This window comes from Lepeophtheirus salmonis, chromosome 9 (genome assembly GCF_016086655.4).
Source record: "Lepeophtheirus salmonis chromosome 9, UVic_Lsal_1.4, whole genome shotgun sequence".
NCBI classification, from domain to species: domain Eukaryota; kingdom Metazoa; phylum Arthropoda; class Copepoda; order Siphonostomatoida; family Caligidae; genus Lepeophtheirus; species Lepeophtheirus salmonis.
Window position 1 is genome coordinate 11,531,013 of NC_052139.2, and position 23,292 is coordinate 11,554,304.

Sequence of the window (23,292 nt, forward strand, 5' to 3'; positions counted from 1 at the left end):
AGAAAACTTTCCAAATCGACCAAAGATCAAATAGTTTTGTGCCTAGTCCTGAGGAAAGGAGGTTATCTCCCAATATTTAGGGATATTTCTGACTAATTATTGCTTAAATGAAGTGAAGTCCTCCTTTTCCCTTAGTAAAGAAACACACTCCCAATACATAATGATTTCACACCAATGCTTGACGGTGGGGGTAAGAAGTGGATCGGGCTAGAAAATATAAGGCTAGTTTGGGCTTCAAGAACAATGTTTCGGGCTACCCTACGAGTTTTCGGGCCAAAATATGATAATCCGTACAATACAGCTATCCCAATATATACTCATTACTGTTGTTACTCTTTAAAAGGCTTTTCAGCATAGGTTTAGTCGATTTTTCCTTAGGTATCTCCAGTATTTTCGTATATTCATTCTTGGCAATCTACAAATTTTTATTATTATATGAAATTTCTTTATATTTTGTGTCGTCCAGGAGAGAATACGAGTCCTCGAGATACATTATACTGTAATTTAAAACGAGAATACCACTTTACTGTTTTATATTTTTACACTTTTTTGTCATTTCTTGTGGGCAGTTCATGAATTTTATCATTCATATTTGGAATTAGTGTATGTAACACTTACAAATAATGAATAACGTCACCGTTACCTAATTTTTCATAAGGAGTCAAATTAAGGATAAAGTCATCAATTAGCTGTAAAGGAATTAATTTATATTAGAAAAAAATGTCGGTCTGGAAGATTCCGGTCAATGGGTTTTTGTTGCTTGGCAAAAGGTGGTTTGGAAGGCAGGATTTTGGGCTCGTCCCTAGACCAAATCTAGCTCCAGTGCGGATGATGTTCTCAGGATTTTTCTTAGCATTTTTCTATCTTCAACCACTTTTTTTTGTTCATATAATGTATCTTACTGTTAAAAAAAACCCTACTATTAAAAGGATATACTTTTTTCTTATTTATCAGTGAGCAAACTCACAAAATGGGATTTTGAGCAAATAATTACTTATTTATTCCACTGTGCTGTAAAGTATTAAAATTTGAAGAGTTTTAGCCAACACAACTCTGATTAATTAATGCAAAAGTTAAAAGTGTTGCAAATTTCCCGTAACTCCCTTTCATGGATAAGGAATCATCAAAAAATTGAATGTAGGATCAAGTCATTTTCCATGGAAAAGGGACATCCTCCCATAGATTATTAGAGTCTTAAACCCCCCAGCCCCCAAAAAAACAGGTCTAGCGACGGTCCTATATAGGAGTCCTTTTTTATGTAGGTAATAAATTGACGTTTCATTAAATATGACCTATACGTGTGAGTTATGTTTTCTAGTTGGCAATCTGAAGAGTGGTTTTTTGATGTTTTTTTTCAATGTTGCTTTGATTAGTCAGATGCATTTGTACTGATTAAGTATAAGTAAACATTATAGTATTACATTTACTCCATCTGATCAAAGAATCTTCTTTGTAGTCAATTTAGTCATAGAGTACAGGTAGCGGGGATCAAATTGTTGCCAAAATATTTTTCTACAAAAAACAACACAAAATATACATTTTTTAACTTTTTTATTGAAAATAAAAACTATGACGAGTATATAGGTATAGAGTAGCCATTCATTCGATATAATCACCGTTGGCATCGATAGCGGCCTCAATACGGCCTCTGAACCGGCTGCAGGCTCTTCTGACCATCTTTGTCCATGTTACCGAATACCTCCTTGATGGAGTCCATCAGGCTGGCCTTGGTGCTATGGGGATGTCTGTTGGTATGTCTCTCGACATACCAACAGACAAAATAGTCCAAAGGATTAAGGTCGGGAGAGTTAGGAGGCCACAAATCCTGGTTACGACGTCATAACAGTTCTCGGTTAACCACTGCATGGAGATTTTGGACACATGGCAGGGTGCTGAGTACTGTTGCCACGCCCAGGGCCTGTCTCCAGCCACCCCTTGGATCCAAGGCAGTACCACCTTCTCCATAACATCCAGGTAGACCTCTGTATTGACCTTTAGACCCGTTTCAAACATGTGGGGAGGCATAACATGACCTTCACTGCTGACCACTCCAGAACTTTGTCTTCATTACCTTCTTCACATGGCTGGTGCAGGTGGCTATCCACCTGTTATTCTGCTTGTTGACCTTCTGATCTTGACAGAAATTCTTTTCATCAGAGAAAACCACAGTATCCCGGGCTGCTTTGGGTGCTTGAGCTTGTTGAGTAATTTTGTTGACTTCATCAGCCTGTTATCCTTTGCCTTCTGGGTCAAGATCTGGCCCACCTGCATCTTGTAGCTCCTACACCTTAAATCCTCAGATACACAGTCCCTTATTGTTTTCTCATGGCAGCCCAGATCCCTCACCATGGTCTTCATGGACCTGGTAGAGTCATCCTCAACCATCTTCTTCACCTTGTCAACAAAGTCGGTGTCCCTGACCTTCCTGTCGGCGCCCTCCTCCTTGGGTGCCCTCTTTATAGGAGTCCTTTTTTTATGTAGGTAATACATTGACATTATTTACGTTGCATTAAATATGACCTATACGTGTGATTTATGTTTTCTAGTTGGCAATCTGAAGAGTGGTTTTTTTGTTGTTGTTTTTTTAATGTTGCTTTGATTTGTCAGATGCAGTTGTACTGATTAAGTATAAGTAAACATTATAGTATTACATTTACTCCATCTGACCAAAGAATCCTAGAATTTATTCTAGCTTCTTACGGATACGCTGAACAGTCCGTAAATTCACTCCTAAGATTAAAGCAATCTTTGAATTGGAGATTTCACCTCCATTATTAACCAATGCCATGACTACGGCGGACCTCGAAAGCTCTTTGTTCCACTTATAGCTCTTTATCTCCTCATATGATGACGGCATGATACTAACTGAACTACGTATCGTCAGCTGACGAGAATAGCTTTCCTATTTGGTAAACCGGTTTTTTATTTGATAATGTCGTCTTCAAGTTATCAAGGTTTAAAGTAAGCGACAACTTGATCCCCGCTCCCTGTATATTTCCTTTACTAGGAACGACCAGGGTGCGAACCTTCTCACATTGAGTTCAAGAGAATAACTTCTCCCGAGCGCATTGTCCATTGAGCTACATCGTTCCATGCTTTTATTATTCTTTCATTTTTAAAGAAAGAACATTTAAATATAAAGTAATCACTACTGTCTGTATTTCTCAAAGACTGATAGTAATACCGAGGAATTGATGGGGAGTTTTAAGTTAAATTCCTTATTGGTCTGAGTAACATTAAATATCGACATCGGAGTAAATTATCCCTATTGCTATATACAGAGTTAGATTTGATATAATTTATTGTCACTCATAGCTAATTGAAGCTAATATTGTAAAACGTCATGACAAATAAGCTGGTGTTTTCCCCCAAAAAATTTGTATAATTTTAGAGTTACCAAGTGAATTTTTTTTAGGTTTCTTTTATATTTATATACGAATAGGTCATATGTTATACAACTCTAGATATTGTTTAAAAAAGAAATCATAATCATTCCTTCATTTGAATTATTATTATAAAGAACTAAAAGAGATAAATTATTGAAAAATAATAAATACTAATGATTATTAAATCAAAATCTATAAAAGTAAATGAATTAATCATAGAAAGAAAGAAAATTAACCCTCCTCATGATAGTAATTAATAAAAACTTTTCTATTGTGGAAAGTAAAAACTCTTTTCGCGAGCCAAAATATATTTGAACAATAAAAATAATACTAAATTAATTAGAATCAAACCATACGTTTATAGGTATAATTATGTGGAGTAATTAAATAGGCAGCATGCAATGCTAAATAGTTATAATTTGAATTGAATGCGTTACTTAAGATGTACATAAATAATATATTTATAAATAATAATATGACAATAAATAGACTAAAATTATAAATGAAAGAGTGGCAATTACGATATTTTATACAAAAGCATGTATGTACTAATAAATGCATGCATGAAATTATATTTATTTATAGATAGGGAAATTTGCATTTATCGTTAAGTATATTATATACACAAATAAAAAATGGTATTACTCGAAAAAATACAATAATTTTAATGGTAAATAACACTATCCAACAAAATAACACTTTTTTTTATGTACAAGAACAACATATGCTCAAATTGTTAGAGGTAGATCTCTCAATTCCAAATAGGGCCTTATTTTTTCTCTGCTAGCCTCGTGGCTTTCAGAAAAACGACATACATGTTTTGTTATTTTTGGCTATTTTTAACGTTCAATGCTGTTTTAAGCCCTTGGTGCTGAAGATAGGAATAAATTAGGTTAATATATTTTAAAGTCGAATGTTAAAAAATTCAAAAAACATTTTTAAAATGTCTATGACTTGGGTTATACGTTAACCCAAATATTAAGCGATTTTATATCTAGACATAGACTCAAAATTACGCTAATTAATAAAATACATAATTATATTTGGGCATCAACAAGATGTAATTTAGGATTATTTTGGTAGTAATATTATAATTTCATTTGTCATAAAAAATTCTATGAAATGTTAATTACTTTCAACAAACTTTTGGTCTTAAAAGTGTAATCATTAATTTTCATGAGATTGAGTGTGGTATATGGGATAACAGTTGATATTACATTTGTAGCAATGTATATACCTTAAATTAAGAAAAGTTAAATAGGTAGACAAAGCAAAAAAACGACTTGAAAGTGAAAAAAAATTTCAAATTCACCAAAAGTTTGATTAAAAATTGCAAACAGATTCAAGAAAATACATTTTTGCAACAACAAAAAGTAGTATATGCTTCTGAAAGATGTTTCAAAGGGCATATTAATGTTATTTCCATCATTAAAATATATTCTAAATTGATTTAAAGTAATTTTATAAAAATTGAGCTCAAAAAATCCCTGTTCACTAATGAAGGATTAAGTAAAATGTTTCATTACGCAACTGAAAGACAGCTGAAACAAAAATGAACAATTTTTTTTGTCCACGTCTCCAAAAATTGGCGGAGCAGCAAAAAAGGGGCAATAACTGTGTAATCTCCTCTGCGGCGTGAGAAGGCTGCAAAGGCCGTTGGGATCTTCATCCGGACTGCCGACAGCATTAAGAAGTATATTAAATCCCCATGCAGAAAAAAAAGGCATAAAATGATTTTTAATATATGAGATTAGCTTATACACTAATCTGATAAAAAATAAAAAGTTTTTTTATAATTATAATTTTCCTTCGATTCTCAAATATATTTTTTGTATATTGTGGGTAGCCATGTCTAGAACGTTTGTTGACATTATGAGCAATTTTGTATTTTTATTATGCTTTTGACATTTTAAAAGTTTAATCATATTTTCTTGTGCCCACTTTTGTGTCCTGCCCCACTTATTGATCAATATCTATTGAAGATATAGTAGTAAGAATATATATTTATAAGAAATTTAAATATATGCTCTGCATATAGATAAGAAACAAGGATGAACAATTAGATATGTTCCGTTATTAGATTCGTTCTCGGCACTATATTTACCTGAAATACAAAATTAAGTATTAATTTCTTTGTGAGAGCCCAAAAATATAAAAAAACCTCGCGGAAATATTATGCTAATGTTGTAGTAATATTTTCTTATCAATAACATTTAAAAAAAATTATGCTTGCTTTCTTTTTCTAATTTTAATTCACAAAAGAAAATTTTATCATTTTTATGTAAAATTATATATATCTTCATTACAGCAAATTCATTTTGAAAAGAAAAGTCAAAAAGTAACTAGTCTAAGGATCAAACTTCTTTTTTCTTATTCTCTATTCAATTAAAAGAATATCGTTAATTAAAACACTATTTAAGGTTCTTTATACAAATACTTTTTATAGTTGTTAGTTTTTTGTTCATTTCAATGATAACTAATGAATAATATAACCTAGTTACGTTCCAAAAGCTCAGCATACTTTAGCCAGCTATAAGCTTAACATTGAAATGGTTTTTTGTTAGATATATTCCCTAACGACGTAGCTGTCCTACAAAAAGTAAAGAAGAATATTTAGGAGGGAAAATTCATTCGACAGAGGAACACTCATTTTGTACAAATGAATTCAAGATAAAAAATAAATTTTTTTTAAGCATAGAATCCAAAACTGATCTCAATTTTTCTTTCAGTCCTGTGAATTCTGAAATATTTGGAATTATAGTAATTTGGGAGTCATTTTTATTATCAATTTAGAACGCTTCTCCTTGAAATTGAGTGTGGATTACATTTGTATTCTTTGAAAAATTATCGTTAATATCTGTCAATATATTGTTCGTATTAACTCTTTGGGTGTGTCGTAAATTGCACTTAAAGTAGGCAAAGTCCATCAAGAGATTAAAATAATGAGAAATTGATAGATGATATTTAAAAAGGGCCATACGTACCTTTATCAGTCTCTTCATTAAATTCTGAACACTTTGAATTTTAAATTTCGACAAGATATAATTTATTAATTAACAATATAATTTCTACAAAAATAATACTATAAATAGATGTGTTTCTGAGCTATCTTAATAATTAATGTAGCCACCCTTAGCTGCAATTATGGCTCCAGGTGGTAACAGAAGGCCTAGCACCCCTTGTAGACGCCCTTCTCTGTCATGGCGTCCCAGAGCTGGATGAAAGTGTCCTTTTTTCTTCCCAGTTGTCCCCACTTTTCTCTGGTCCAAGATAGTACTTTCTTATCTAGAAGTTTGATTGAACCATCCACATTGAAAGCCTCCTTCCTCTCCGTATAAATGGGAGGGTAGACTTCGCTTGCGCTATCCACAACGCCCAAGACCATGGTTCCGGCAGGATTTTTTCTTTTGAAGACATGTCCCACTGAAACTGCAACCGAACTTCTTTGATATGACCATGAGGGAGATGCTGCGTGAGAGAAGCTTCAAAAGTTTCACTTTTTTGTTGCTCCAAAGTTTAAATTAACTGTACCACTAGATAATATCAGCCATATATATATATAGTTTTGTGCCGTTTCTTATTTATTCAGTTTAGTCCTGTCCAGTCTGAGGACCGTTCATTAGAACTGTCAGTACTATAATTGATTAAAAAAAGAATAAACAAAATTGGGTGACGTGATAAAGGACAGACCTTTATAAGTTTTTAGGACTGATCCGGACCGAGACTGAATTCTTCAGTCTTATAAATACAACACTATAAAATAAAAATAAACATGCTAAGATTTTCTCCTTTTCATGATTTTTATATGTGTTCTAAACTTGTTATTTATTCATATCATATTATGTATATTTGCAATTACTTACAGTCTACCTATTTTTGTAAGCCCGTACTTCATTGAGCTTTAAAGAACACGCTCCCATTAATTTAAAATAAACAACCCCATACAACAAAAAAATGCTCAATGACTATTACATACATATATTCCCATAATATAAGACAGTGTAATTAATAGGAAACGCGAATAACTGAGGTAATTATTCTGAATTTTTTAATAGATAAAGAAAATTGCTTATTTTCAAAAACACAACATACTAAACAAAAACATACTTATGGGTATAGGTACATACTCGTAGATATATAATAAATAGGCATATAAAGGAAAGGCAAATTAATTATAGTTACCATTAATAGTCATGCTAACTATTATTACCTTTCCTTTCCTTTTCTTTTTGTTGTTGTTGTGTTTTTTCTTGGCAATTTCTATAACGTTTCTTTTATGGTAAGACATTAGTTCAAACCATAACAATTAAAGAAGCAATAAAAAATAAATAAATATAAAGGTCGACACGAATGCATTATATGTTACCTTTAGTATATATATATATAAATATATATGCTTTTATATCGTTACATACATGATATCGGGAATGAGAGGAAATGATATATTTATTGACTATGTAATCAATGGGCAGTGATGCTAATCAGGAGCATTTTGGGTATATTAAAAAAAAAGAAAATCAACATGTCAACCCTAACACTTTGAAGAATGTTTCAGAGGAAAGCAGCTTAGCTGTCATTATGTTTTATTACATCAGCTACAAACAGCTGTGACGAGGGGGGAAGGAGAAGGATATAAACAAGAACATGGGCTAAAATTACTCCTATTCCGATCCTTTATTATTTTCTACATGCCCTTCCAAATTATAACTCGGAAACAAATCTTCAACTTTAATCTCTGCCATTCATAAGCATATAAAATTGTGGCTACAATTTAAAGTCTTTCCTCAAGAATTAAGAAGTAATGATAACAATTTTTGAAAATAAAAAGCAGACTTTAGATATCAAATAGAGAAAAAATCCAAATAACTTTTGTTCAACTTATGGTTTCTCTCTCGGATCCCGTTTTGCAGAGGGTTTATCGGGATTTTTTACCTACGAGAAATTCCTGTAAAAAATCCCCAAGATTACTCTTCGACTTTTATGAGCAAACACAAATGTTCAATAAGGTTTTGAATGTAGTATGAAAGGAAGTTAACTCCTAAGGAATTAATAAATGATAGTAATAGCTTAGGAAAAGAAAATTCACTATTTAGTTTGCCAACTCATAAAAAAATTAATAGCTAAAATTACACCCAATGTTCTCAACTTCTGAATGGCGCGGATCCATAAAACTTTTCCTACCGGTTTGTAAAAATAAAAGAAAGTGATAATGAAGGTGTTAATCCTGATAATTTGAAGAATAATTGGAAGGAAATCAGCTTAGCAATAATATTGAATCAGCTTCAAGCAACTTTGAAAGGAAGGAAATAAATAGAAATCGAACTCCATAGAACAAGGACATATGTATAGGATGAAATTACTTAGATGTGGATCATCAATTCTACTCTGAGTTCAACAAGGAGTTACACTTATAACTCCCGAACACGGCCTCATTGTTACTTTCCGTCTTACATGAGAAGACGCACTAGTAATTGCTCTATACTTAGGTGTTTGCCTTCAAGATTTAAGTACTAATGATAACAGCATTGGAAAATAAAAAAATTGTTCAGATTTCTAAATAGAATAAGTCGCTCCTAATTTCACCTCTATCACAACCTTTTACACCTTTATCAATGAGTAATTCCGTGAAAAATGTACACTTCTTGTTTCTTCATCCGGTTTGAATACAATTTCGTATTTCAAAAAAAAAAAATCTTATTCGGAAACTCAAAAATGAAGTGTCAAATCTGTAACTTAATCCATTTCTGAGATCTTTTTCAATATGAGTTTCATTAAAAAAAATTTCAAAGGCCCTTGAATTTTGAATAGTTAGTAAACCACTCAACTGATGGATAAATATAATGCATAATTATTTGATAGTTATTGAGTTAATCTACAATAACCTTTCATCAATTTATTTTATTCAATTTAAAAAAAAAAGTTAATGATTTTTTTAACCATAAATTTTTTAAATATCATTTAGTATGATTTTGATTTTAAAATAATATCCGAACAGGATCAAATCCATGTCTCACTTCAGAAAAAAATGGCAATAGTAAGTTTATGGCTAAGGAGATATAAAAACATTCAACCCCTCATATTTCCATAGCGCATAGACCTATCATTCTAATCTTTTTTTTATAAGTGAGATATTGATTTGATTTTGTATGAATGATTTTGATTTATAAAATATCTCAAACATCGTAGAGAATACGATTTTTGAGATATTTGTGGTTAATGAATATGGTCAAGGTTAAAAATACTTTTTATAAAAGTGCCTGTTATATGATTTCGTGTGTGCGGGGGGGGGATGGGGATAAATTATTGATAAAAAAAGGAGAACCGTCTACATTTAAAATGGCATTAGTCCAGGGAAAAATGTAATTCTATTTCAAATGATATATATATTTATTTTATTATGCATTTTTAAATCAATTTACAACAAAGATAGGCGAGGATTCTTCCTTAAGAGAGATATGTTAAAACAAACAAGACTTATTAAATAATGAACAAGAAAGAAGAAGGAGCACACGCAAAACCAGCTTGACTTTTCTAATTTCTAAGTTTTTTCATTACAAACTACTCAACTCCAGTGATAAGGCGTATCCACCAAGTTGTTCAAAACAACGTCAAGTACATTGAATGAGATATTGCTGAATTGTGGTGCATTGTTAAACTTAAAAAGAAGATTAATACATAGCATAATACAAACCACAATCTTTGGAAAGCATTTTTTATACACTAATTATGAACCAATCTGTATACACAAAAAGTAGGGGGTACTAACTTGTATCTGTATCGGTCCTTTTTATTAGGTCCATTTCAGTACTGTCTTAAGCCTGGTTCTTAGGACTGTCAGTACTAGAACTGATTAAACAAAGAAGAAATACATTTGAGTGACGTCCTTAAAGATCGAACTTTATAAGTTTTTAGGACTGATATGCAGGACTGAGCTGGACCGGACTGAGACTGAATAGAAAGGGAATTGTTGTCTTCATTCCTACATAAGGATTAACAAAACACTATCTACTATAAATTTTGACACCAAAATTAAATTAAGCCTTCAAAAATACCTTATTTGGAAGTTACGTCCTACAAAACAATCTTTCCCAGAACTTCACGACACCCTTCTAGTATAATAATTGAATAATAACTATTAAGGGTTCTGGAGTGTATGGATGAGAAAAGGTTATCCTGACTTGCTGGTCCTGAGAAGAGGTTATCCTGACTTGGATCCTCCAAAATCAATTTCTGAATGCTGTAAGAAATGAGCTGTAGTACCTTACATAATGAAATATGATTCTCATTTGACTAATCCTTCAATCCATGGATCGACTGCAAGTTCCTATGATATTTTCATACGAGACAAATTTACAAGTTCTTCTATATAGGTAATGAGAAATTATCAAAATCATCTCAAGAGCTAAATGTTCAAATAATTCGAATAGAATCGATATCCCACTTCTACTTTAAGGCTGAAATGTATTATTTAATTATTTAATGATTACTTATTAATTCTTAACTTTCCATGGGGAAAACTCAACGCTGTCCACAATATCGAAAAAGAAAGATAAATTATGAGGTGTGAAAAAGATTGTAAATCATGTTCTTAATATGGATTACCACAATTATCATGGCTATACACGCAATTTATTTGTAAGACCTTTGCATATTATGATATTTAAACTTCAACAACTCTCCCTGTTTTAAAAAAAGGGTTCTTTGATTTAAAATAATCTTGATTGACGAAGAGAAAATGCAATGTTAGTAATTTTTGCACTACCTAAATTTAATTTATCATAGTATTTTCACTTCTACAAACAAGACACACATTAAATAATCAAACCTCTTTTTTCTGGGGCATCTTCAAACACAGAAGAGCTCAAAACTAAAAAAAAGTTATTAGCGTTTTAGTAATCAAGAATTCAAGTAATAATTCCATAGTTGTGAAGAATTGGCTAATTAACAACTGATTTTGGGCCTTTTTTGTATGCGTCTTTTGAGAAAAGGAGGTGAGATAAAATAAAGTTGTGGAGTGTCAAACATTTGAAATAAAAATATAAAAAATAAATGTCTGAACAAATAGAAGTTGTGTGAATTTATATTTTTTAAAGTTCCGAAACATTTTTATGATGTGATTTTTCTTTAATAATTAAACATATTCCATGTCGTTACCTTTATCGTATCACGCAAACTTTCCTCCAGAAGGAAACAGTACTATTCATCTCTGATGTACTCCCAGACTATCATTGTCATATTATTTCTACACCACTTCTAAAATGAATTACATAAAATTTTATTCGATACTGTATTATAATATTACTTGATAATATTTTATTAAAATACATTTGTATCTGAACGAAGTAATAAGGTATACAAAACTAATGAGCCGTTTCCAAAAGGACAGGAATACAATTTCTTGTTGATCCCTCGCTATGTAAAAATATATTTAGGCCATCTTAATATTTTTATATGTATTTATTTTGGCTATTATATAGAAATACTCATAGCTATTACAAGCAGTATTATAATACAGTATTCAATAAAATACTATCTAGGGTTTTAATATTATGAAATGTGTAATATACAAGTATGTAATTCATTTTAAAAATCATGGAGAAATAATATTCAAATGATATTCTGGGATTAATTAAAAGATAAATAGCAGTTGGTATGATTGACTTAGTTGGGCTAATTACCAAATGATTTTTGTACTTTATTTTGTTTCTTTTTAGAGGTAAGGTTGCGTCATAAAATAAAAGTAACGACGTTCTAAGTATTGAGTGAGTAGCTACGTATGAGGGTCTCATGAAAAACGGAAGCTAACATATATAATTTTTTGGGGTTTTATCTTCGATATTATTAAAGCAAAATATGTATGTTTGTTGACGTTTAATAACTCCACACAATGCCGGGTACTACCGCAAGTATATGTATATTCAATAAACGAAAAGGTATCAACAATAAATTGTATTCTTGTCTTATTGGAAAGGGACCATAAGTAGAGTATAATTTATTATTTCGTTTATTTTTCATTATTTAAACTATGAAATAGCAATGATGCATTAAGTGAAACGAGGGAATCGTCAGCTGAAACCCAGATGCAATGTGTATTTTTGTGTTAACAAAGTAACACTTTGATTCAAATTCAAAACATACAAAATTAATTCAGCATATTTTTTGTTAGCTGTTTATTATCTGTTTCATTTCTCGTTATCAGCCTTCTTACCATTGATTGGTTAAATTAGTATTAGCACCTATTAAGACACTGTGAACAATTTCCGACAATAATTGAATTATTCCATGGTTCCATAGTTAGGAACAACCAACTGATTTTGTGTATTTTTGTGTTTCTTTTTGGAGGAAAGGCTATTGAATACAATAAAGGAAACACAAAGTAATGTAGTTATAATATTAATTAACCTTGTTAAGTTGGATATATTTTTTTTAATTGTTGCATGTCAAAATAATTTAGTTAACATTCAACTATGCATGTCACTGAAATCAATTATTTATATATATTTTTGTTCTTTTTCTGTGTCATTTCCATTATGATTGTAGATATATAAGTACATAATCGTAGATGACAGTTTGTTCGATAGCTTTTTCATACTAGGTAGTTTTTACAACTTAAAATATGTATTATACATATATTGGGTGGATCTTTAAATCCGGAAAATTTAAAGATAATGTACTCTTATATTACAATTTATTTAATATAAACTAACATCTAAACACTTACTAACTCAATAATTAATGAAGATTGAATGATTGAAATTAATTCATATTTCGATATATTAAAGCATAAACTATGAATTTCAAAACTAAAAAACCTGAGCTCTTTAGCATACGTACAAGTAAAGAAAATGACACCTAAACGTGATCAACGAATTATCATTCGTGCACTCAAAAAAGTTGGGTGTCTCCAGGACAGCTCCCTGGCTACAGCAAGAGGCATGAGACTGAATACATCTATAGTGCTTTGTCATGGCGCCCCATTCCTGACTGACAGTGGTGTTTGGATAACAGACTCAGCAAGTCTTCTCCTCGAAATGCATCCAAAAAGGTGTAGTCAAGGGGTTGGCATCCGGGGTGTCAAAAATGTTAAAAAAGAGTCCAAAAAGCTTAAAAGATTCATTCAAAACTCATACAAAAGATTCTTGCAACCGAAAAGATGGGTTTATTTCATTGCTGGTGTCAACAGTGGCCTCTCCAGCCTACAAGGCTCTTTTCACCTAATTGTTGATAGGTCTCTAGACAGTCTGATGTGAAATCTTGAGATATCTTGCATGGACTATCATGGACTTGAGGGGATTGGCCTGGGGTTGTTTTTCTTTAACTCCTCCGGGTACAGCTCAGGCTTTTTGATCGATCCATTCTTCCTCTATAACGTTTTGGACTTGCTGACAGTGTGGACGGTAGTCCTAGAGACGCCCAACTCCATTAATGTGCGATTGGAAATTCATCGATCACATTGAAGTGTCATTTTCTCGACTTGTGCGTAAGCTAGAAGATCATATTACTTATTTGGTTTTATAACTAATTGTTTATGCTTTAATATATCGAAGTATGAATTAATTTCAATCACTCAACCTTCATATATTATTGCATTAGTAAGTGTTCAGATTTCAATGGACCACCTGATCTATATATATACTTCTATTTAGTTCTTTTATACTTCAATTTTTCTATTATGAATTTTGTATTTAATAAATTTCTTAATTTGAATTTTCAGTGATATAGTTAGAGTTCTGAAGAATTATTGCATGGTAATCTATAGTGGAACAAAAATTTTGTGATTAATTGAAATACACACTCTTTTAAAGTGTTCTGATATTCCAAGATATTACATATCTTAATTTAAGTTAAGGAGGAAAAATACACTAGTAAACAAGTTTTGAAACGTTGTGTTTTCCTTAAACAAGATGAGTTATTTATAATGTATGTTCTTGCAATTAATCCTAATATTAATTTACAAATTATAACTGAGTTAAACATAATTATGTATATTCTGTTACAACGTGTGAACGCAAAAACTATGTTAGATTTTTTAACTTAAATCCATGCCCTCGAATAATTTTTTATCCCTTCTCAACCTCAACCTTCAAGAGGGACAGGAAAAATTTAAAGAAAAAAAATATGGTTGCTATTCTTCTGTATTTTTCTTGTTGCCAACTGTTAATGAGTACATAGAGAATAGTTATTTATTATTATATACACAATGGTGCCAGCCTAGCTGATTTCCAGCTAGAATTAGCCGATGTTTTACTTGTCTAGCTGGAAAAACTAGCTGATCTAGAATTCCTGGTCAGTGGAACCTAAATCTTATATCGTCTAATCTTTTGTTGAGCTTAATTCTGTCGCCTTAACAATAATTATTTTGCATAATTCCAATGCTGAAGTTGAAAAGGTAATCTTCAAAATGAATTTAAGTTAAGGAATAAAATGGATACGGAAACAGTAAATGCACACCTTCATATAAGATATGAATATGACAATATATTTATAAAAAAAATATTTAGCCAATTTTCAGCTGGTTTTTATTTAAGCTATCTAATTTTTAGCCGATGAGCTTCTTTTACCTTTTAAAAAAAAGGGATGGGGTTCGGTAAATCCACCTTCTTTACATTACTGTAGTGGAAGGAATAAAACCATATAAATGTTTTGTAATAGTCCATAAGCAATAGTGCCATTTGTCAATGGTGTAAATATCTTAGTAAACCATATTCATGGTTAAACCAAGCTATGAAGCTCCATTTCTATGTATTTTGTTTCAATTTCTCAGATGCAAGACCGTCCTTGTTATCTAAATAAACTACTATTAACTAAAAAAGTACATCTACCTTTAGTATTTTGCTTTCAAGTAACTCATTCGTCGGAAGCCTGAATTTTTTTCACACTAGATCTAGATCTAATTTTTATTTGAGACTGGTCTAGACCGAACTTCAGTAAAGGGCCTAATTAGTTCGGTCCACTAGAAACAGTATCGGTCTAGGATTTTCAAACTGAAATCCAACACTAATAAAACCTCTAAATATTATTTACATACTTGCGCACATCACTCAATCACAATGTGCACATTTTAAAAACATTTCCCCACGTATATCACTGAAGAGGGTTTACAACATACATCGCGTATGTACACTTCTACGTGTATATATATATATATATGATATTGGGTATTTGCTCTCAGAAAAACTTCCTTTAATTATTTATATATACACCCTAAGACGTGTATGTATAGTTTACACGCGCGATAGATGTGATAACCCACCTTTAGGCCGCAGCCTTTCATTTTTTTTTTCTTTGTTTATATTCTACAAAATCTTTCCATTAAATGAGAGGTTGCGTTATAATTTACAGAAAAATATTGGGAGGGACTAAGGCAAATCCCACACGAGGAATGTTGCTAACAAAAAGAGATATTATTATTTATTCATAACGATGTAATCTCACTAGCACAAAAATGTAATTGTATTTTGTCGTCGGCTGTCAATTTTTTTCCTTAAGAACTTTCAAAAGGTTGATTATTTACTCGTCTTTAGCTTATTTACATATAGTATGGCGAATACAGTGATTTTTTTTTTCACGGGTCGATGTTTCAGTTTCTTTTTGCCTAATTAGTGTTCTGACCGTTGATTCGTTGAACAATGATCATCTCTTTTTAAGCTATGATCATCTCTTGTTCAGCTATGATCATATCTTTTTAAGCTATGAACATTTCTCAAGAGTTATTGAATAATAATTCCACAGTTGGGAGGAGTTGCCTTAGAATTAGCTAACTATCAGCTGATTTGGGGCCCTCTTTTGTTTCTTTTTGTATTAAAGGTAGTGAGATACAATAAAAGTTATGACGTGATATAGAAAGAAATACATAATAATTTATCTCTAGCTATAAAAATTCATTATAACTTCAACGTCAGCTAAAGGAAATAAGTTTATAATTATTATACCATCAAAGTCAATCAGATTTTAATATCACTTTTTTTTACTAGTTAATTATTAATATAAGAAAAAAACAATCTGATGCCATATTATACTCATTTTGCCAGCAAACATCTTTGCTTAATGAGTGATATCCCTAATCGCCTCTTTGTATTTCTTTATCTATGGCTGCAAACAATTCCCAACAATCATGGGAAAAAATGGGATAACTATCATCAGATTTTTCGCGTTATTGTAAATATTTAATACAATAAAGGTAATGACAGGACGTGTTGCACGTCAGTAAACATGCTATTACTCAGCATTAAACATTCATAGCAAACAACACAGATATATTTATAATTCAAAATCTACTACAAAACGTAAGAATGGAAAACTTGTTTATTGTATTATTAATTTGTGAGTTATTATGCAAAGTATGACGCTACTTTTGTTATTGGCAAAATAAAGGATAAAAAACAATATCTTGTTTAATTTCACACTGCTATGTAATGGGGAAAATACTGATCAAGTGAAACAATGGCTTGAAAAGTGTTATGGTGACTCTGCTCTATAAAGCGAATAAAAAATAATAATAATAGTTTTTAAAAAAAAATTGAACAAAAAAAAAAATATGTTTTCCTTGTTAACCCCGGAACTTTTCCGCACATTTTTGAGAATTATTTTTCTCAAAATTGAGTGTGGATTATATTTTTCCTATAAATAAACGAAGCTTGCTTAAGGGAAACGAGGTTCTTGGGTATTCAAAGTTTTTTTTAGCGCTTCCTCCGTTGCACCGAAGTTGATTATGAAATATGTACAAGGTTCGGGAGCAAAACGTGAACTGTTAATAAATGCTAATTATGTAATTGAAATAGAGAGGTTCATGCTCCGAATTTCCTGTCCTTTCTGTATAAGTAGATAATATTAAATGTTTCTCAAATCTTTCATCATGAGTGATTTATTGCAGGTTGTATTTATATTATGTCACCTTCGGATTCGGCCGAATGTAAGTCTGACTTCGACATTCGACCAGACTTCGGTTCATACTTCTTCGGTCTATCTCTAATTTCTACTTTTTGACGAATTATCGTCCATTTTTATTAACAAATTATACTTATTAAGGCTTTGCGTGTGTGAGAAATTGTACTTCAAGTAACAAAATTGATCGTTGTAACAAAAGAATGAAAAAATGATCTATTTTAAGATTGAAAGGTCATATCGGGGTCAATATAAATATCTTCAATCAAATAAAGATTCTATACTGTAGCTAAAGTTCTTGAGTATTAACAGCTCATCCCACAAATTTGAATACAAAGCCTATAATTGACTAAAATTTGTCGATAAAGTATTAGACTGTATGAATATATAAGATAATTAAACAAATTAGATTTACTATTTTTTTATTTATTTGTTTTTAAAGGTTTTTTATGTTGACGCAGCACATATGCTCCTTTTTTTTATGTAAACATAAGCTTATCATGAAATAATGAAGTAATAAGAAAGGTATTTACATTCTAACATGTACATAGATATTGCACAAATTGTTTTTAAAAAATTCCTTTTTAGTCTTGCATTCGTAATTTGAAGTCTAATTCAATTCATTTTGAAGTCTTATGTACGTCATTTTGAATCATTTCACCAAGTGATACAAATGATAATTGAATAGAAATAATATCATTTTCAACATAAATAAATAATTACATAAACATGGGTATACCTGGCTATGTAATATGCATGTACCTACTTGGTTTGTTAAATTTGTTAAAAATACTATTTCTTTAAATTATCTCTTCTGTAAAAAACAATTTGCAAACCATCATTTGTATTTTTCCTATTATTTTACATTTGGAAAGTTGAATATATAACAAAGAGAATGTTATAATTTCAGGGACCTTCTCAAAATTTAATTTTTTTGGAATTGTAATTAAACTTGAAATATTACATTTTTCAGGATAAAATTTCAAAAATCTACAGCTATTCACAGAAATTCCAAATATTATATTATATGGGGGAATAAAAATTAGAAATCCATAACTATTCACAAAAAAATTTCAAAAATTAAATATCTAATATTGGGAAAAAAATCCCAAAATCCACAGCTATTCACAGAAAATAAAATTTTTGGAAATAAATTTGAAAAATTTATATATTTTGGAAAAAAATTTGAAAAATTTATATATTTTGGAAAAAAATTTCAAAAATGACATAAACCAAAAAAGTTCTAGTAAATAAAAAATTTCCTTAATTTGAGCAGGGGGACTAAAGTACCTCAAGTTTACTCCTTGCGGACGATTATGAATGAACTACATAATTTAAAATACTGACCTGCTGAGTGTTCCATTAAAATCTGAACACTTTGAATTTTAATATTCAACAAGATATAATTTATTGATACAGAATAGAATTTCAACAAAATTAAACCCGTAAATAGAACCGTCCTTAGTAACAATGATGGATTCCAAGCGGAGGCGGAAATCCTGTCACCTGCTGCATATTTTGTCTCAGTTCTGACAGAAAATGGCTTTTGAGGGCTTCACTATTTGGATAACGGACAATGCAGACCTTCCCCTCAACATGCACCAAAAAGATGTAGTCGAGAGTGTTGGCACCATGGCTGTAGGGGGGCCAAAAGTGTCAAAAAAGAGTTCAAAAGAGCCTTGCAACGAAGGAGATGTGTTTCTTTCATTGCTGGTGTCAAAAGGGGTGTAGGCTGTTTTCTTAAACTCCTCAGAGTCCAGTTTGCCCTTTTTTGATAGATTCTTTCTTCCTCTCAAAAGTTTGACCTTACTGAAGTCTTAAATGGTCGTCTTGGTGACGCCCAACTGCTGGGAGTGCGCCAATGGAAATTCATCCAACACGTTCAAGTGGCATTTTCTCGACTTGTACGTACGCTAGAGAGCTCAGGTTTTTTTTTTTTTGTAAGCAATTGCTTATGTTTTAATACATCGAAATATGAATTAATTTCAGTCACTCAACCTTCATTATTATTGAATTAGTAAGTGTTCAGAGTTTAATGGATAACCCGGTACAATATGGTAAAAACCGTCATGGAAATCTACCATGCTCTTCCAAATGTCTTAAATTGTCTTGGAGAATTGGCGTCCAGAAATATTGCTAGCTATCGTTTGAGTGGTTGTGTCCTTGCATTAATTTAGGTTGATTACATATAAGGTGTATTAAAAATAAAATTCATTAATATTAATGTTTATCTCCTTGGCAATCAAAATAGTTCTTCATTACGGTCGGAGTCGAAAATTTACATTATTTAATCCAAAGATTCGAAATTGGCCTTTATGAGTGGTGTGCATCTTTGACATCAAAATTACAGGAACAGAATCGACGAAACCCAAATTGCGCGTGATTGGCTGTTACAGTATCAGGACCATCAATACTATTCACATTTTCAGCTGCCTGGATTTTCCCCTTTATCGAAGAAAAACTATAGATATGGACTAGATTCTCTTTGCTAGTGTTAATTTTTTACGTACACTCAAATAAGCCGGACACAAACAATCACAAAACTGTATGAATTTTTTTTTGTACTAAATCTTAGCTATCTATCAACATCTAGCGTAAATCGATATACAACGGGAAATACACACTACGAAAGCCATGTTGTTGTTTTTTAAATAATGGATTTCTTTTGAATAAACTTATTATAAAACTTATATTTTGGGAATTATTATGCTTTAATGAATCTACGTAATTTTCTTTCGTTTCACCGCCTTTTTTTTCATGATCATATATTTGATTTTGATAAATTTATACACCCATGTATCTGGAGTTTATGAATCAAAATCTTAAGTAATATATACAATATATGCTATGAAAAAATTAAGTAATTCTAAAATCCGATTTAATACTAAATTAAAATTAGAACAATATTGCAGCATTTTAAAGTATGAACTAATTAATTTACCAATTAACGTTAAGAACGCTGATAAGGAGGCAAAAACAAGAAAGATTGGCAGCTGGCGAAAATAAACAGTCTTATTTTTTATGAAAATGAGGTAAATTTTAATTTAATTGAGTTGTTTATTGACGAATTTTTTATCAATCATTTTTAATCTATGATATTAGAATACGACGTATATATTATCTTGAAATTGTTTACTTGATAGATTCCTCAATCAAAGGGAATATCTTATTGGACATGTTCAAGGGCAACATCTTTAGTTTAATCATTTAATTCTAGTTAAGAAAAGCATTCACACCATATCAAAACTTTTTGACAGCATCAGTAGAAGGCCCTGATATCCCTGTATGACGAATATAATATATTTCTAAGTGATTGGTCATTTCTGCGAGAAGTGTGTTGACTTCTAATTCATTGTGAATATTTTTAACCTAATAAGAGAGTAGAGTTAAAATAAAAAATTGAGGAAATCTTATGAGAAAATAAAATTACTTTGTGAATTTCTTCTTTGAACGCAGATTGATTATATTTGATGAAAAGTTTCAAATGAAATTAATTTTTTTGTTCCCTGCACCATGATGGATTTTTTATCATCTTGTCTCTAATGTGGATAAACTTTTTTTACAAAATTGGATTCTCGTGAATGAATCTGACAATTTAATGTAGTAACAATAAATCTTATTCAATGTAACAAAAAATTATTTAACTACTGTATTTATGAATTGGTGTCTATGTTCATATAAATCTGTCTCAATTTTCTTCCACTCTTTCAAAACCAAGGAAGATTCTTCATTTGACGATAATGATATCACATGTTTCCAATCCAAGGAATAGAAGGTAAATGAATTTTTATTTCTACTTTTTTATTTGCAAAATGAAATATGATGGTGAAAGTTCGGTTCACGTCTGTTATGCAGTAACAAATAGTTTTTTTAAATTATAGTATAACCATGAGAAACGAATTTTGGCGAGTCATATTTAGTTGTTTTTTTTGTGAAATGGAGTAACCTTTGGGCATTTTGTATTTCTAATTGACCTGTAAATAAGCAATTTTCTACCAATATTATTGAAATACCCAATAAAGTTTATATGATGCATTTAATAAATTATTAATAAACAATTATACTTTCTTTTATTGAAAAAATCAATTCAATATAATTAAAAAAATATATACAGGATAGTTTTGATTTTTTAACGCATTGCATTTTTAGCAAATTGAGCCTGAAAAACAAATAAAAACCCTAACTCATAGCTATTTTCTATTATTATGTGTTTGTGAATGTACATACAATTTATTTACAAGAATTTTGCATACTATAATCTTCAAACATCAACAACTCTCCCTGTTTCTTGTTTGGGGAAAGAAAATATAATATTAGTAATTTTCATAATTTTATTTCTTTCTCCTACAAACAAGACCCATTTAGAATCATCCCACATCTTCATTTTGATAGGGAGAGTTGTCAAGGTATGAAGATCATAATATACAAAGTTTTCCGGAGGATACTGTTTATACGCGTATACGTGTACACACACGATAGATGTGATCTGGATAAACGAATATTGGAACAAGGGTTGTTTTTCTCATAATAGGTGAAGTAAAAAATTCTTTGGGTTTTTTCGTTTTATTTTGACAATGTAATTAACTCCGAGTTAGAATTATGTCATTTCGATGGTTCCAATCCTTTTTTTTTTTTTTTCTATTATTCAGCTCCTAGAAAATTGAATAACTGCTCACATGCCGTTCCAACTGGACAATTTTCATTGTTTGAGGAACATTTTCGACGTCCATATTACCAAAACGGAATCGCAGGAACTACCACTTTGTTGTTGCATTTGATACTGCAAACAGCAAACATTTTTTATAACATATTTAGTTTAATCGTTTCATTCTAGTTAAAAGCAGCATTCACATCAAACAAAAAAACAGTTGATGCGTGTGGTCTTTCTTTTTTTTTTGTTCATTATTCGATAAGTCATGTGTGTGTTAATATTTTTTTTTTAATTCGATAATTAATTAAGGTTGAATGATAGAAAATAATTTATATTTCGATATATTAAGACATAAACAAATAACTACAAGACAAAACTAAGCTCTCTATCTTATCTACAAGTCGAGGAACTGACACTTAAACGTGATCGACGAATATATATTCGTGTACTCCAAGCAGTCGGGCATCTCCAGGACCAACGTCTACACCGTCAGCAAGTTCAAAACGTTGGAGAGGAAGAAGGGTTATGTCAAAAAGGTAAAACTGGACCCGGAGGAGTTAAAGATAACAGCCTAGGCCAAACGCCTCAAGTCCATGAGGCTAATGCAAAATATCTCGGGGATTCACAGCAGACTGTCCAGAGAATTATCAAAAAAAAGGGGTGGAAAGAACCTTGTGAGGGGGGAGAGACTACTTTTGACACAAGGAATGAAAGAAATCAATTTCCTCCGTTGCAAGACTCTTTTGAGTTCTTTTGAACTGACTTTTGACACTTTTGGCCCCCTAACGCCAGGATGCCAACCCCTTTGAAATGCACCTAAAAGGCCTGTAGTGTCCGTCATCCAAACACTGAGGACCTCAAAGCCAATTTCAGTCAGCACTGGGACGTCATGACAGGACTACATCTGCAGCAGGTCTCAGACTTTCTGTCACCTCGAAGTCATCATTGCCGCTAAAAGCGTTTACATTCATTATTAAGAGAGTTCAATCACACCTCTATATATATGTAGTATTAATTTTGTTGATTTTTTTTTTTGTTATTTAATAAATTATATCTTGTTGAATTTTCAAAACAAAGTGTTCAGATTTTGATGGACCACTCGGTATGTGTAACATTCGTCTCAAATAATTGGTTTTATTATGAGCAGGGGCGGTTCCTGATATGGGCATGTGGGTAACTGACTTGGGCAGCATTTATTCAGGCGTAACATGAAAAGTATATGAACCCTTATATTATATAAGTAGTTTTGTTTAATTATTGGTATTTATTTGTCAATATTATAGGTATTACTTTGTTATTTTTTCTATCCATGGTATTTTTTTTGGGGGGGGGAGATGTAGTTTGCCTGGGGTGTCTACATAAGCAATGCAT

At 31.1% G+C, this 23,292-nt stretch overlaps 1 long non-coding RNA gene across 2 annotated transcripts in view; it reads right to left on the bottom strand.

The window, feature by feature from the left end:
* Nucleotides 1-23,292, bottom strand: part of LOC121124767 (uncharacterized) — a 40,433-nt gene that overhangs the window by 11,479 nt on the left and 5,662 nt on the right. Inside the window, exon 1 of one of the 2 annotated variants that reach the window (XR_011781717.1) lies at nt 11,541-11,641. The exons of the other annotated variant lie outside the window; for it this stretch is intronic. This is a non-coding gene — a long non-coding RNA (uncharacterized lncRNA). Of the gene's footprint in view, nt 1-11,540; nt 11,642-23,292 lie in introns of those variants that run through there. 2 annotated transcript variants of the gene reach the window in all.